The sequence below is a fragment of the Somniosus microcephalus genome, chromosome 19 (assembly GCF_052327205.1).
Source record: "Somniosus microcephalus isolate GS21.2 chromosome 19, FLI_Smic_1.0, whole genome shotgun sequence".
Lineage (NCBI taxonomy): Eukaryota > Metazoa > Chordata > Chondrichthyes > Squaliformes > Somniosidae > Somniosus > Somniosus microcephalus.
Window position 1 is genome coordinate 83,759,138 of NC_141005.1, and position 16,420 is coordinate 83,775,557.

Here is a 16,420-nt window from a genome sequence, read left to right on the forward strand (position 1 = left end):
CTTTCTCGGATGTGATTAAGTCTTTACATTTATGGAAGGCACGTTTACAGTCTTCGTTCCATTTCCAAATCACTCCTGTCTGTAGAAGATCATTAAGAGGGTGTAGAATAGTTGCTAAGTTCGGTAAAAATTTATGATAGTAATTTATTAATCCCAGGAATGACCTTAATTGTGAAACATTTTCAGGTGCTGGGGCTTTTATAACTGCTTCAATTTTTTCAGGTGACTTATGCAACCCTTCCTTATTAATTATGTGGCCACAATATGATATCTGATTTTGGAAAAATTTGCACTTGGGGCGATTTGCTCGTAGGCCCCGTTCTTTCAGCCTAGTGAGCACCTGCTCCAAATTGTCAAGGTGCTCGTTGTCATTTTCTCCTGTTATAAGGATGTCGTCTAGGTAGCATTGAGTCCCCGGAATCCCTTGCAGGACTTTACAGTTTCCACAGTCTGTCTCTCTCCCTCTGTCTCCACAGTCTGTCTCCCTCTCTCACCACAGTCTGTCTCAATCCATCTCTCTCCATATTCTGTCTCTCTCTCTCTGTCTCAACAGCCTGCCTTTCTCCCTCTCTCTCCACATTCTCTCTCTCCGTCTCCACATTCTATCTCTCTCCCTCTGTCTCCACAGTCTGTGTCTCTCCCTGTGTCTCCAGTCTATCACTCTGCCTCTCTCTCCACTGACTGTCCCATTCCTTCTGTCTGCATAGTGTAGGTATCTCCTTCTGTCTCCACAGTCTTTCTCCCCCCAGCTTTCTTCACAATATGTCCCTCTCCCTCTTTCGCCACAGAATGCCTTCCTCCCTCTGTCTCCACAGTGTGTCTCTCTCCCTCTCTCTCCACAATATGTCTCAATCACTCTATCTCATTCCGTATGTCTGTCTTGCTCCGTCTCCACCTTCTGCCTCTCTCCCTCTCTCTCCACCTTCTGTCTCGGTCCCTCTGTTGCCACAGTCTCTCCCTCTCCCTCTATCTCCACAGTCTGCATCTTGCCCTCTCTCTCCACAGTCTCTCTCTCACGCATGGTCGTATCAGACTCTCTCACACTCCTCTCTCTCCACAGTCTGTCTCTCTCTCTCTGTCTCCACAGTCTTTCTCTCTCCCTCTCTCTCCACAGTCTGTCCCTCTCCCTCTCTCTCCACAGTCTGTCGATCTCTATCTCTGTCTCCAGAGTCTGTCTCTCTCCTTCGCTCTCCACAGTCTGTCAATCTCTATCTCTCTCTCCACAGGCTGCCTCTCACTCTCTGTCTCCACAGCCTCTCTCTCTCTCTCCCTCTGTCTCCAGATGCTGTCTCTCTCCCCCTCTCTCTCCACAATCTGTCTCTGACCCTCTCTCTACACAGTTTGTCTCCCTCTCTGTCTCCACAGCCTGTTTCTCGCCCTCAGTCTCCACATTATGTCTCTCTCCCTCAGCCTCCACATTCTGCCTCTCTCCAGCTGTCACCACAGTCTGTCTCTCTCCCTCTGTCCCAACAATCTGTCTCTCTCCCGCTCTCTCTAGTTTGTCTCTCTCCCTCCTTCTCCACAGTCTGTCTCTCTTCCTCTCTCTCCACAGTTTGTCTCTCTTCCTTTGTTTCCACAGTTTGTCCCTCTCCCTCTGTCTCCACATTCTGTCTCTCTCCCTCTGTCTCCACAGTCTCTCTCCCTCTCTCACCACAGTCTGTCTCAATCCCTCTCTCTCCACATTCTCTCTCTCTCGCTCTGTCTCAACAGCCTGTCTTTCTCCCTCTCTCTCCACATTCTGCCTCTCTCCCTCTTTCTCAACATTCTATCTCTCCCCCTCTGTCTCCACAGTCTGTCTCTCCCTCCCTTTCTCCACAGGCTGCCTCTCACCCTCTGTCTCCGCAGTCCCTCTCACTCTCCTGTATCTCCACATTCTGTCTCTCAACCTGTCTCTCCACAATCCGTCTCTCACAATTTGTCTCCATAGCTTGTCTTTCCCCGTCCGTTTCCACATTCTGTCTCTCTCCACAGACCCTCCCGCTCACTCTGTCTCCACAGCCTCTCTCTCTCTCTCTCTCGCTCTGTCTCCACAGTCTCTCTCTCACTCCCTCTGTCTCCACAGCCTGTATCTCTCCCTCTGTATCCAGGCTATCACACTGCCTCTCTCTCCACTGACTGTCCCATTCCTTCTCTCTGCACAGTCTATGTCTCTCCTTCTGTCTCCACAGCCTGCTTTCCTCCATCTGTCTCCACAGTCTGTCTCTCTCCCTCTCTCGCTCCGCAATATTCCTCAATCACTTTATCTCCTCTGTATGTAATCTTGCTCTGTCTCTGCATTCTGACTCTTTCCCTCACTCTCCACCTTTTGTCTCGGTCCCCCTGTTTCCACAATCTCTGTCTCTCCCTCTATCTGCACAGTCTGCCTCTGGCGCTCTCTCTCCACAGTCTGTCCCTCTCCCTCTCTCTCCACAGTCTGTCGATCTCTATCGCTGCCTCCAGACTCTGTCTCTCTCCCTCTCTCTCCAAGTCTGTCTCTCTCCCTCTCTCTCCACAGTCTGTCTCTCGCTCCCTTTCTCCACAGGCTGTTTCTCACCCTCTGTCTCCGCTGTCTCTTTCACTCTGCTCTGTCTCCACATTCTGTCTCTCTCCCTCTCCACAATCCGTCTCTCACAATTTGTCTCCATAGTTTGACTCTCCCCATCTCTTTCCACATTCTGTCTCTCTACCATTGTCTCCACAGACCCTCCCACTCACTCTGTCTCCAGTGCCTCTCTCTCTCTCACTCCCTCTGTCTCCACAGTCTCTCTCTCTCTCCCTCTGTCTCCAGTCTATCACTCTGCCTCTCTCTCCACTGACGGTCCCATTCCTTCTGTCTACACAGTCTATGTCTCTCCTTCTGTCTCCACAGTCTGCCTTCCTCCATCTGTCTCCACAGTCTGTCTCTCTCCCTCTCTCTCTCTCTCCACAATATGCCTCAATCACTTTATCTCCTCTATATGTCATCTTGCTCTGTCTCCGCCTCCTGCCTCTCTCCCTCACTCTCCACTTTCTGTCTCGGTCCCTCTGTTTCCACAGACTCTCTCTCCCTCCCTCTGTCTCCATGCCTGTATCTCTCGTTCATTCTGCAGCCTGCCTCTCTCCCTCTGTCTCCACAGTCCGTCACTCTCCCACTGTCTCCAAAATGTGTCTATTTCCTTCTGTCTCCTCATTCTGTCTGTGTCCCTTATCCTCCACATTCTGTTTCTCTCCCTCTCTCTCCACAGTCTGTCTCTCTCTGTCTCCAGTCTTTCTCTCTCCCTCTCTCTCCACAGTCTGTCTCTCTCCCTTGTGATGAAATATTCCATTCATCACTGCCTGTGACTGTGGTCGGTTTCAGTTTCATTTCCCTTCCCCCAGTTCCGTTTCCTCACCATTGTATTGTATATTGGAATGTGTTGTGTGTAGGGCTCCGCCCATACCTGGCCCCTATGTAAGCAAGCTCAGTCTGGCCTCAGTACTGCAGCCCTCCGGATGGAAGATACCTCTCTCCACTACGTGTTACCTTCTAAGTTAATAAAAGCCTTGTTTTCTTTCGCTAACATCGAGTCTCGGAATTATTGAGGCACATCAATTTTATTAACTTATTTTTCAACACAATGGAACAACTCCTGAAACCCGAACGTTTGGATTTGGATCAGCATGCTTCGGACACTGGTTTATGTGTATGGAATTCATCCTGGACAATTCCGCAGCCGTCAAAGACGCTACGGACGCTGCGAGTATGAAACTCGGAATTCTGCGGAATTGGGTAAGCCACCGGGTTTACCCCCTCATCCAAGACGCCGACACGTACCTGGCCGCCTGCGACATCTTAAAGGCGCATTACCAGCAGCCTACGAATGAGGTGTATGCTAGGCATCTGCTCGCTACTCGCGCACAGCAACCTGGGGAATCGGTGGAGGAGTTCCTAGGCACCCTGAAAATGCTTGGCAAAGACTGCAAGTGCCGAGATGTAAAAGCCGCAGTGTACACTGACGAGGTTGTTCGTGATGCCTTTATCACAGGCCTCAGCTCCACTTACATCCGACAAAGACTGCTGGAAAAAACGGGATTGGACCTGAAACAGGCTGCGGACACCGCGCGATCCCTGGATGTGGCCCAGAGAAACTCGGACGCCTACTCTTCAGCCCGCGCCGTCCACACCGCCACGTGTGCACCAAGGGCACCGCCATCTTGGAAGGCATCTTCCCCGCCCGGCAGCCCGACACTGTCGGGGCCCCGCTCTCCCCCCAGAAGCCCTACGACAGCCGCGACGCATCGGGGACCCAACTGCTGCTTCTGCACAAGCCAAAGCACACCAGAAACCTGTGCCCGGCAAAAGGCGCCACCTGCTTTAAGTGCGGTAAGAAGGGGCACTTCGGGAAGGTGTGCAGAGGGAACCCCGCCGGAAAACCAACCGCCGGAAAACCCGCCACCGCCGCGTGCGCGCCGTGGGAGCGGCCATCTTGGACGCCATCTTGCCCGACCTCGTGGGGTCCGCCATCTTATGAGCAGACAGTGTGGACGCCATCTTGTCTCGATCAGGGCCCTACAGTGGCATCGGTCACAGTGGACCAGACCAGGCCGCACCCGCTATCCAAATCAATGGTGGACATCGAGGTAAACGGGTGCAGGGTTAAATGTTTAATTGACAGTGGAAGCACGGAGAGTTTTATCCACCCTGAACTGGCACAACAACTCTCCCTAAAGGTGGTCCCTACTCAGGGTACCATCTCTATGGCTGATAAAACCCAGACATCGACCATTCTGGGTTACTGCACGGTACAATTGTCCATTAACGGAACTGTATATGATAATTTTAAAGTATTAATCATGAAGAATCTATGTGCGAGCGTGATCTTGGGCCTGGATTTCCAGTGCAACCACCAAAGCATCACGCTCAAGTACGGTGGGTCCCAGCCGCCCCTCACAGTGTGCGGTCTGGCTACCCTGAAGGTAAAGCCGCCTTCGCTATTCACGAACCTTACCCCTAACTGCCGGCCAATAGCGACCAAAAGCAGGAGGTACAGCTGGGAGGACAGGCGGTTTATCACGACCGAGGTAGACAGGCTCCTGAAAGAGCGCATTATTGAACGCAGCAACAGCCCGTGGTGCGCCCAAGTGGTAGTGGTAAGGGGTAGCGAGAAGAAACGGATGGTGATCGACTATAGCCAAACGATCAACAGGTACACCCAACTAGACGCCTACCCGCTACCCCGCATATCAGAAATGGTGAACCAAATCGCCCAATACCGGGTGTTCTCCACCATCGACCTTAAGTCAGCGTACCACCAGCTCCCTATCAGACCAGAGGACCGCCCGTACACCGCTTTCGAGGCGAACGGACGCCTCTACCAATTCCTCGGAGTCCCCTTTGGGGTGACGAATGGGGTCTCGGTCTTCCAGAGGGAGATGGACCGCATGGTCGATGACCACCACTTGCAGGCAACCTTCCCCAACCTCGACAACGTCACCATCTGCGGTCACAACCAGCAGGATCACGACTCGAACCTCGAGAGGTTCCTGGAAACCGCACAAAAACTCAACCTCACCTACAACGAGGACAAGTGCATTTTCAACACCACGCGCCTCTGCATACTAGGCAGCGTGGTGGAGAATGGGGAAATCGGACCAGACCCCGACCGATTGCGCCCCCTATGGGAGCTGCCCCTGCCCAACACACCCAAAGCCCTGAAAAGGTGCCTGGGGTTATTTTCTTATTATTCCCAATGGGTCCCCAACTACTCCAACAAAGCCCGCCCCCTCTTGAAAGCATCCTCTTTTCCGCTCTCTGCTGAGGCCCACGCCGCCTTCAAAAGCATTAAGCAGGATATTGAGCGGGCCACGCTACAGGCAGTGGATGAGAACACTCCATTTCAAGTGGAAAGTGATGCGTCTGACTTCGCCTTGGCGGCCACCCTCAACCAGGCGGGGCGGCCCGTAGCTTTCTTCTCGAGGACCCTCCAAGGGCCCGAGATCAGACACTCCTCCGTGGAAAAGGAGGCCCAAGCCATCGTGGAGGCAGTGCGCCACTGGCGCCACTACCTAGCCGGCAAACGCTTCACCCTACTTACCGACCAGCGGTCGGTAGCGTTTATGTTCAATAATAAACAGAGGGGGAAGATTAAAAATGATAAGATTCTTAGGTGGCGGATCGAGCTCTCCACCTTCGAGTATGACATCATTTACCAGCCAGGGGCCCTTAACGAATCCCCTGACGCCCTCTCATGAGGGATGTGTGCCAGCGCCACCGGGGATCGGCTGCAGACCCTCCACAAACGACCTCTGCCACCCAGGGGTCACGCGGCTGTTCCACTTCATAAAGTCCCGTAACTTACCCTACTCGATTGAGGAAGTTCGGTCTCTGACCAGGAACTGCCGCACTTGCGCTGAGTGCAAGCCTCGGTTCTACCGCCCAGATAGAGCCCACTTAATCAAAGCTACACGGCCCTTTGAGCAGCTCAGCTTAGATTTCAAGGGCCCCCTCCCATCCGTCGACCGCAATGTTTACTTCCTGAACATTGTGGACGAATACTCCCGGTTCCCATTCGCCTTCCCCTGCCCAGACATGACCAGCGCCACGGTCATTAAATGCCTCAACAGCCTGTTCTGCCTGTTCGGTATGCCGAGCTACATCCATACGGATAGGGGGGCGTCCTTCATGAGTGAAGAGCTACGCCAGTACATGCTGTCCAGGGGGATCGCCACGAGCCGTACCACCAGCTACAACCCCCGGGGTAACGGCCAAGTGGAGTGAGAGAACGGGACAGTATGGAAAGCAGTCACTCTAGCTCTAAGGACCAAGGGCCTCCCTACCTCCCGCTGGCAGGAAGTCCTCTCGGATGTGCTCCATTCGATACGGTCGCTATTGTGTACTGCCACTAATGCCACGCCTCATGAACGAATGTTTGTCTTTCCCCGGAAATCCACCTCAGGCGTATCCATGCCGTCATGGCTCTCCACCCCAGGTCCGGTATTCGTGCGAAGGCATGTGAGGGGCCACAAGACGGACCCTCTCGTGGAGCCAGTGTACCTACTCCACGCCAACCCCCAATAGGCATATGTCCGGCACGCCGACGGAAGGGAGGACACCGTGTCCATAAAAGACGTCGCCCCAGCTGGTAACGACAACAACCACGGCGATAGCAGCGACAACGATCGCAGCAACTCTTACCCACCCACTACTCTTTCATCACCCCTGGAAGAACATCGACCAACGGCACCCCCACCAACTATCCCTTCAACAACCCTGGCGGCACCCCCGGCAGAGACCCAGGAGGCTACCGGGGACACCCAGCCGACACCCGCGGCACCGCAACAGCCACGTCGGTCGCAGAGGACTATCAAATCCCCGAACAGACTAAATCTATAGAAGGGGTGAATGTGATGAAGTATTCCATTCATCACTGCCTGTGACTGTGGTCGGTTTCAGTTTCATTTCCCTTCCCCCAGTTCCGTTTCCTCACCATTGTATTGTATATTGGAATGTGTTGTGTGTAGGGCTCCGCCCATACCTGGCCCCTATGTAAGCAAGCTCAGTCTGGCCTCATATCCAGTACTGCAGCCCTCCGGGTGGAAGATACCTCTTTCCACTACGTGTTACCTTCTAAGTTAATAAAAGCCTTGTTTATGGCACAGTTTATACGGTAGACTCTTTTGACCAGTTCTAAGTCCTCACAAGCTTTGTCACCCAGTAGTGAATCAAGCCTTTCAGCCAAACAGAAAACATGAGATGATGCACTTTGTCTTTGACTGTCACTTTAAGTCTGCATACACCTAAGCTATCTATTTTCTGTCCATTATAGCTCTTCAGTAGTACTGACTTTTTCTGTATTTTGGGCTTTTCCTTCATATTTTTTATGTCACTCATACTGATTAAGTTTGCTTTTGCCCCAGTGTCCAGTTTCAATGTAACTAATGCTCCATTTATCTGCAGTGGGATCATCCATTTGTCCACTTTTACTGCATTGACTTTATGTTCAGCATTGTCCATTTCTGAGGGCTGCACATTTTCTGTATCTTTTTTGATATCGTCACATGACACCATTCCTACAAAAAATGTCTCACTTAAATCAGTGTCCTCAATTACATTAACTCGTTGCCCTTTCTTAGTTTGTACTTTGGAAAAGCATTGTTTGGCAAAGTGATTCTTTGCATTACACTTTGTGCACATTTTTTCAAACGCTGGGCATTGTCTTAACTGGTGTGTGTAACCACAGAATTTACAATTAAAAATTTCATCCTCCGATTGCTTTTCATTTCTGTTCTGCCCATGTTTCTTCCCCTTATAGGACACAGCACCAACAGCAGCATTATCACTCGTTACAATCGCATCATTATTGATTTCACTGAAAGTCTTCACGTGCTTCTGAGCTAGCTCGCTGGCTTGGCATATTTTCACCGCATTTTCCAAATTTAGTTCAGTTTCTCTCAACAGATGTTCCCTGACTTTTTTATCATGAATACCAAACACAATCTGGTCACGAATCATGGATGCTTTGAGCTCAGAGAAATTACATGTCTGTGCTTTCAGTTTCAGATCAGTTGTAAAGCTATCAAAAGTCTCATTTTGCTGCTGTGTTCAAGAACAGAAGATGTATCTTTCATAGGTCTCATTCTTTTTGGGAGAGCAATGGGCATCAATTTTTTTTTAGCACATCTTCTAATTTTTCTCTGTTCTCCTCTGGATTAAATACAAATGTATTAAATACCTCTATCACCTGTGGGCCTGCAACCGTAAGCAGCAATGTTATCTTCCTTGCGTCTGGCTTCGTACCGAATCCGATGGCTGCAATGTAGAGTTCGAATTGTTGTTTAAGAGTCTGCCAATTGTAGCCGATGTTTCCTGTGAGTTTCAAACGCTCTGGTGGCTTCAAATTCTCCATGCCGCTTTTCACAATTTTCAGCAGATCTTCACCATCCTGGTACCATTTATGTTCATTAATAAATAGACATTCTTATTATGAACACAGCTAGCTTTTGCTAGACACTTTTATTGAGCACATGTGGACTAGGTACAGTATCTGTAGAGGCTTCCATCTTGACTGCTGACTTGTGGGTAGCCTAGTGCCTCATGGGTAATGTAGTCTTAATATACATACAGCTGGGTAGTGTAGTCTTAGACATACAGCTATATACAGCTCTACACAGCTCTACGGCTCCACCTAGTGTCCACTATAGAATGACATGTTATTGATCATTACAGAAAAGACTTGCACAAACCTAAAGCCCATCAAGACTATGCATATATAATCGCTTACAGTTCGAATTAGCTACCAAGCCAGGGAGACACCGATTTACATTATGCATAACAAACACCCAAGATATTAAAGCCATTTAGCAACGAGACAACCACCCAAAAACCAGTTAAGGTGAATGGGTACAATCACCTTAACGAGCCCGCCAAAAATCAGACAAAGAACTAACCAGGATTTGGCGCACAGATAACAAACTCAAAACAGTATAACTGTAGGCCCACCGGTAACCAAATAACACAGGCGCATTCAACAGCAGCAACACCACGCTGCATCTTCATTCCGAAGCCAACAGGAAGACTCACGGAAAATCATGGCAAGAGGACACGGTGGGGGCAGGCTCAACTGAAGAAAACAAGGCTGCAACCACAGCCCGACATGAGGCCCGACCATGAGCACCGTGGTAACAAAAGGGCCGGCCGGGTACACCATACGTTCAGATCATTACCACTACACAGGTAATGATCTAGGCCACCGCGACCGAGCCGACACCAAAGACCGCCAACCGAACACCAAGTGCAACAAAACCCGATGACCAGACCACCACTGGAAGAACAAAACCCGAGGTTTTCCACTCTACATGCTAAAGTACCCAACAAAGACTTTATTCCCTATTTCTAAATGAAGAAAAGTGGGTACTTACCACAACCGTGCCCAAAACGCATCAGTGGACTCCACCCAACTGAAGAACCTTCACAGATTCTAAGACTAGCACCATGTGGGGATAGCAGGCCCCAAAGGACACAAAGATCAAACCTAAAATGCAACCGGCTTAACTGACAGCATTTGAACTGTCAAGAAACCCGTATTGGTGAGCATGATCCCTGGCTCCTTTTTAGCACAATTTAGTTAGATATTGGGGGTGGGACAAGGGTAGGGGGATTATGAATGTGATTTTCCCTCGTTGTGCCGTGTGTTTCCCATTCTTAATTAAGTGCACTCTTGAATGTCTGTAACTAATCCAGTAATCTAAGTGTATAATTTTATTGTGACTCTAATAAAACACAGATTTCTTGTACCAAACCAGTTGTCTACTCCGATTTTGTATCGCTCCCTGTACCTAAGTCCAGAGTCTAGAACCCAGGTGTGTGGGAGTGAATCAAACCACTTGATATACCTATCAATTCATCCAATGAAAAGCGACGAGTTAAGAAAGTAACTATAGGTTTTTATTGGCTAAATAACAGAGCCCACCCTCGTGTGTGATCGGATCCAACAAGGAGGAATACCAGCCAGTCGACTACCTTTATACCTGGGCAGCTAGGTGGAGCCATGGGCGGAGTCAGCAGTGGTCAGCCCAGGTATAACAGCGTGACAAGAGGCGACCTCGTATAGTGATACAACAGTGTGAACAGTGATAACGATATAACAGTGATAACTATAGTGTAACGATAGTGAACGACAAAAGTGGTTTACCACATTCACCCCTTGTTTAGATTTGAGTCCGGCGGGGTGAAGTGTACTACCAGTTCTGGTAAGTCAGTCTGTCCAGAGGCCTCGTAAGCCTTTCTGATCGTCGCAGCGGCGGTGTTTGCATTCTCCGGTGTTGATGCTGGTGTCTGCGTGGTCGGCGAAGGCTCGTGGGGTTCCGGCATGCCATCTACCTGAGCTGGAATTGTGGGTGGGGGGGGTAAAGGTGGTGTCTCCGGAATGCCCGAGGGTGCGAGGTCTCGTAAGGAGACTGTGTCCTCCCGCCCGTCTGGGTAAGCCACATAGGCGTACTGGGGGTTGGCGTGCAGGAGGTTCACCTTCTCGACCAGGGGGTCCGTTTTATGGGTCCTCACGTGCTTTCGCAGCAGGACGGGCCCCGGGGAGGTCAGCCAGGTTGGTAGTGTGGTTCCCGTAGTCGACTTCCTGGGGAAAACAAACATTCGTTCATGGGGGGTGGCGTTAATGGCAGTGCAATGTAGTGACCGGATGGAGTGCAGAGCTGCCGGGAGGACTTCCTGCCAGCGGGAGGCTGGGAGGCCCTTAGACTTTAAGGCTAAGAGGATGGCCTTCCATACCGTCGCGTTCTCTCTTTCTACCTGGCCGTTCCCTCGGGGGTTGTAGCTGGTGGTCCTGCTTGCAGCAATACCTCTCGCTAATAGGAACTGACGGAGTTCCTCGCTCATGAAGGAGGAGCCCCGGTCACTATGTATATAGTTTGGGAACCCGAACAAGGCGAAGAGGTCGTTCAGGCATTTGATGACCGTGGTACTGGTCATGTCTGGGCAGGGGAAGGCAAAGGGGAAACGGGAGTACTCATCAACGATGTTGAGGAAGTACACATTACGGTCAGAGGACGGGAGGGGCCCCTTAAAATCGATGCTCAGGCGCTCGAAGGGGCGGGTGGCCTTGATCAGGCTTGCTCTGTCCGGCCTAAAGAAGTGCGGTTTGCACTCGGCACAGGTCTGGCAGTTCCTGGTCATGGTCCTGACCTCCTCGATGGGGTATGGCAGGTTGCGGGCCTTAATGAAGTGGTAAAGTCTGGTGACCCCGGGGTGGCAGATGTCGTTGTGGAGGGTCTGAAGTCTATCACTTTGCGCGCTGGTGCATGTAATTCATGACAGAGCATCAGGGGGATCGTTCAGCTTACCTACAAGATATCATAATCATAGGTGGATAACTCGATTCTCCACCTCAATATCTTGTCATTCTTGATTTTGCCCCTCAGCTTGTTATTAAACATAAAAGCAACCGAACGCTGGTCGGTGAGGAGGGTAAATCGTTTGCCTGCCAGGTAATGCCTCCAGCGTCGTACCGCCTCCACAATCGCTTGGGCCTCCTTCTCGACCGACGAGTGTCGGATCTCAGGGCCCTGTAGGGTCCTTGAGAAGAAGGCCACTGGTCTCCCCTCCTGGTTAAGGGTAGCGGCTAGGGCGAAGTCGGATGCATCGCTCTCCACTTGGAAGGGGATGGACTCGTATACTGCATGCATTGTGGCCTTGGCGATGTCTCCCTTAATGAGGGAGAAGGCTGCACACGCTTCCTCCGTAAGGGGGAAGGATGTGGACTTCATGAGGGGTCTGGCTTTGTCTGCATAATTGGGCACCCATTGGGCATAGTAGGCGAAGAGCCCCAGGGTTCTCTTCAGAGCCTTTGGACAGTGGGGGAGGGGTAGCTCCATGAGGGGACGCATTCTTTCGGGGTCGGGGCCGATGACTCCGTTCTCTACTACACAGCCGAGGATGGCAAGGCGTGAGGTGTTAAACACACATTTCTCCTTATTGTAGGTGAGGTTCAGCCGTTGGGCCGTATGGAGGAATCGCTCCAGATTAACGTCATGGTCCTGCCGGTCGCGGCCGCAGATGGTGACGTTATCTAGGTAGGGGAACGTGGCATGCAGCCCGTTCTGGTCAACCATCCAGTCCATCTCCCTTTGGAAGACCGAAACCCCGTTGGTGACGCCGAAGGAAGTGGTAGAGGCGGCCGTTCGCCTCGAAGGCTGTATACTGGTGGTCCTCAGGGCGGATAGGGAGTTGGTGATAGGCCGACTTAAGGTCGATGGTGGAGAATACCCGGTACTGCGCAATCTGATTGACCATATCAGATATGCGGGGAAGGGGGTATGCATCCAGCTGGGTGTACCTGTTTATGGTCTGGCTGTAGTCGATGACCAGGCGGTTTTCTTTGCCGTTCTTAACGACCACGACCTGGGCACGCCAGGGGCTGGTGCTCCCCTCGATGATGCCCTCCTTCAGGAGACACTGCACCTCAGAGCTAATGAAAGCTCTGTCCCTGGCGCTGTACCGCCTGCTCTTGGTCGCGACGGGTTTGCAGTCGGGGGTGAGGTTAGCGAACAGGGAAGGTGGCGTGACCTTGAGGGTGGATAGGCCGCAGGTGTTACGCGGTGGGCGGTTTAAAATCTGTTGGTTGTCGACTGTGAGTGGGGGGAGGGGTCCGCCGTATGCTAGCGTGACGCTTTGGAGGTGGGATTGGAAGTTTAGCCCTAGTAGGACGGCGGCGCATAGCTGGGGAAGGACGAGGAGTTTAAAATTTTTATACTCCGTACCCTTAACCGATAGGGTCACAACACAGTAGCCGCTGATGTCTGTGGCGTGGGATCTCGATGCCATCGAGATCCGGTTGCGCATTGGCAGGACAGGGAGGGAGTAGTGGCTCACCGTGTCTGGGTGGATGAAACTCTCCGTGCTTCCGCTGTCGAACAGGCAGGTCGTGGCGTGGCCATTTACTCTGATGTCCATCATTGACTTGGACAGGTGATGCGGGTGGGCTTGGTCCAGTGTGACGGAGGCTAGTGTATGGCTGAGCGAGTCGTTGTAGTCTGCGGGTGAGGTGGTAGTTGGGTCTAGAGGCACGGTGGCGGTCGAGCGTGGTGGGTAAAATGGCGTCTCCCACGAGGTTGGACAAAATGGCGGAGAAGATGGCTGCCCCCGTAACTCACATGAGGCACTGCTGGTTTTGGTTGCCTGTATCAAAGATGGCCGCCCCATGACTCACATGTGGGGATGCTGGCCTCTGTTGCCTTGAAGGAAGATGGCCACCCCCACAGCTCGCATGAGGCACTGCTGGCCTCTGATGATCCACCTCTGCAGGCCTTAGCGAAGTGGCCTTTCTTCATACAGTTTGAGCAGGTAGAGTTCCTGGCTGGGCAGCGCGACCTCGGGTGTTTTGCCTGGCCGCAGAAGAAGCAGCCGGCGGCCCGATCGCGGGGGACCGATGTCGGAGCCGGTACCGGGGGTGGCGGTCTCGATCGGGTCCGGGACGCTGACGCTGAGGTAGGTCCCGGGGGGGTGCTGCGGGGGGTATCACGGTCGGGGTCGGTCCCAAGTCCCAGGGTCGCGAGTTACAGTACCTTGAGTATGCCTCGAGGTCCCGATGGGCCACTTCTAGAGAGAGAGTGAGGGCTGCAGCTTTGTCCAGGTCGAGATCCCTTGCTTCCAGTAGTCTTTGCCGTGAGTAGTCGGACCACAGGCCTTTCACGAAGGCATTGCGGACATTGTCTTCAGTATTTTCTGCCGCCGTTACCGCTTTAAAGTTACAGTCTCTGCCGAGTGCTTGTAGCACCCGTAAAAATTCCTCCACGGGCTCTCCTGGCTGTTGCGGGCGGGATCTTAGGAGGTGTCTGGCATACATGAAATTTACCGGGGTTTGGTACTGTCTTTCCAGCCGGTTGATGGCGTCCTTGTATGTTTTGAGGTCCCGGATGAGTGCGAATACTTTAGGGCTCACTTTGGCATTCAGAACTCTTAGCATGGATTTCTGAGGCACGCCGGATTCTCCCAGGTAGATACATATACATAGATACATAGAGATAGGAACAGGAGTAGGCCATTCGGCCCTTCGAGCCTGCTCCGCCATTCAATGAGATCATGGCTGATCTTCGTCTGAGATCATAGCTGATCTTACCAGTTCAGTACCCCGTCCCCGCCTTTTCTCCGTAACCCTTAATCCCCTTAGCCTTCAGAAATATATCCAATTCTCTCTTGAAAATATTTATTGAATTAGCCTTCACAGCCCTCTGTGGCAGGGAATTCCACAGGCTCACCACTCTTTGAGTGAAGAAATTCTTCCTCATCTCTGTTTTAAATGATTTGCCCGCTATTTTTAGACTGTGGCCCCTGGTTCTGTGCTCCCCGGCCATTGGAAACATTCTCTCTGAATTCAGCCTGTCCAGGCCTGCCATAATTTTATATGTTTCGATGAGATCCCCTCTCAATCTTCTAAACTCCAGTGAGTACAAGCCCAAACTATTTAATCTCTCTTCGTAGGTCATTCCCGCCATTCCAGGTATCAGCCTGGTGAATCGCCGTTGCACTCTTTCCATGGCAAGAACATCCTTCCGCAGATGGGGCGACCAAAACTGTACACAATACTCCAGATGCGGTCTCACCAGCACCTTGTACAGCTGTAGTAAGGTATCCCTATTCCTATACTCGAACCCCCTTGATATGAAGGCCAACATACCATTTGCCTTCTTAATCGCCTGTTGCACCTGCATGCTCTCCTTCAGTGACTGGTGCACAAGAACACCCAGGTCCCTCTGCACTTCCCCATCTCCCAATCTATTGTCATTTAGATAATAATCTACCCTCCTGTTTTTACCCCCAAAGTGGATAACCTCGCATTTATCCACATTATAGTGCATCTGCCACGTATCCGCCCATTCCCCCAACCTGTCCAAATCGCACTGTAGCCTCCTGACATCCTCATCAGAGCCCACCCCTCCTCCTAGTTTAGTGTCGTCAGCGAATTTGGAAATATTGCATCCAATTCCCTGATCCAGATCATTTATATATATTGTGAACAGCTGGGGTCCCAGGACAGATCCTTGCGGCACCCCGCTGGTCACTGCCTGCCACTCCGAAAACGAGCCGTTTATTCCAACTCTCTGTTTTCTATCCGCCAGCCAGTTCTCTATCCACGTTAATACTTTGCCCCCAATCCCATGAGCCTTAATTTTGCATGATAATCTTTTGTGTGGAACCTTATCGAAGGCTTTCTGGAAGTCAAGGTACACCACATCCACTGGCTCTCCCCCATCTATTCTACCAGTTACCTCCTCAAAAAATTCCAGCAGATTAGTCAAACACGATTTACCCTTTGTAAATCCATGTTGACTCTGTCCGATCCTTTCCCCATTTGTCAAGTGCTCCGCTATTTTATCCTTAATAATGGACTCTAGCATTTTGCCCACAACCGATGTAAGGCTTACTGGTCTATAATTCCCTGCTTTCTCTCTACCCCCCTTTTTAAATATTGGGGTAATTGTAGGCTTCGAAGCAGCTCAGCCAGTGTTCAAAGTCGAGGGCTGAGTTTGCTGCCTGTGGATTTAGGTCCAGGTACGGTGGTCTGAGGGCTCGCAGCCAGGCAGGCTGCTGTGGCTGTTGTAGCTGGGCGTCTGGCTGGTCGCTTGGCTGGTCGTTTGACTGTCCAGGTGTCGACATTTTTAAAATTTAGCCAATAAAATTGATATACCTATCAATTCATCCAATGAAAAGCGACGAGTTAAGAAAGTAACTATAGGTTTTTATTGGCTAAATAACAGAGCCCACCCTCGTGGGTGATCGGATCCAACAAGGAGGAATACCAGCCAGTCGACCACCTTTATACCTGGGCAGGTAGGTGGAGCCATGGGCGGAGTCAGCAGTGGTCAGCCCAGGTATAACAGCGTGACAAGAGGCGACCTCGTATAGTGATACAACAGTGTGAACAGTGATAACGATATAACAGTGATAACTATAGTGTAACGATAGTGAACGACA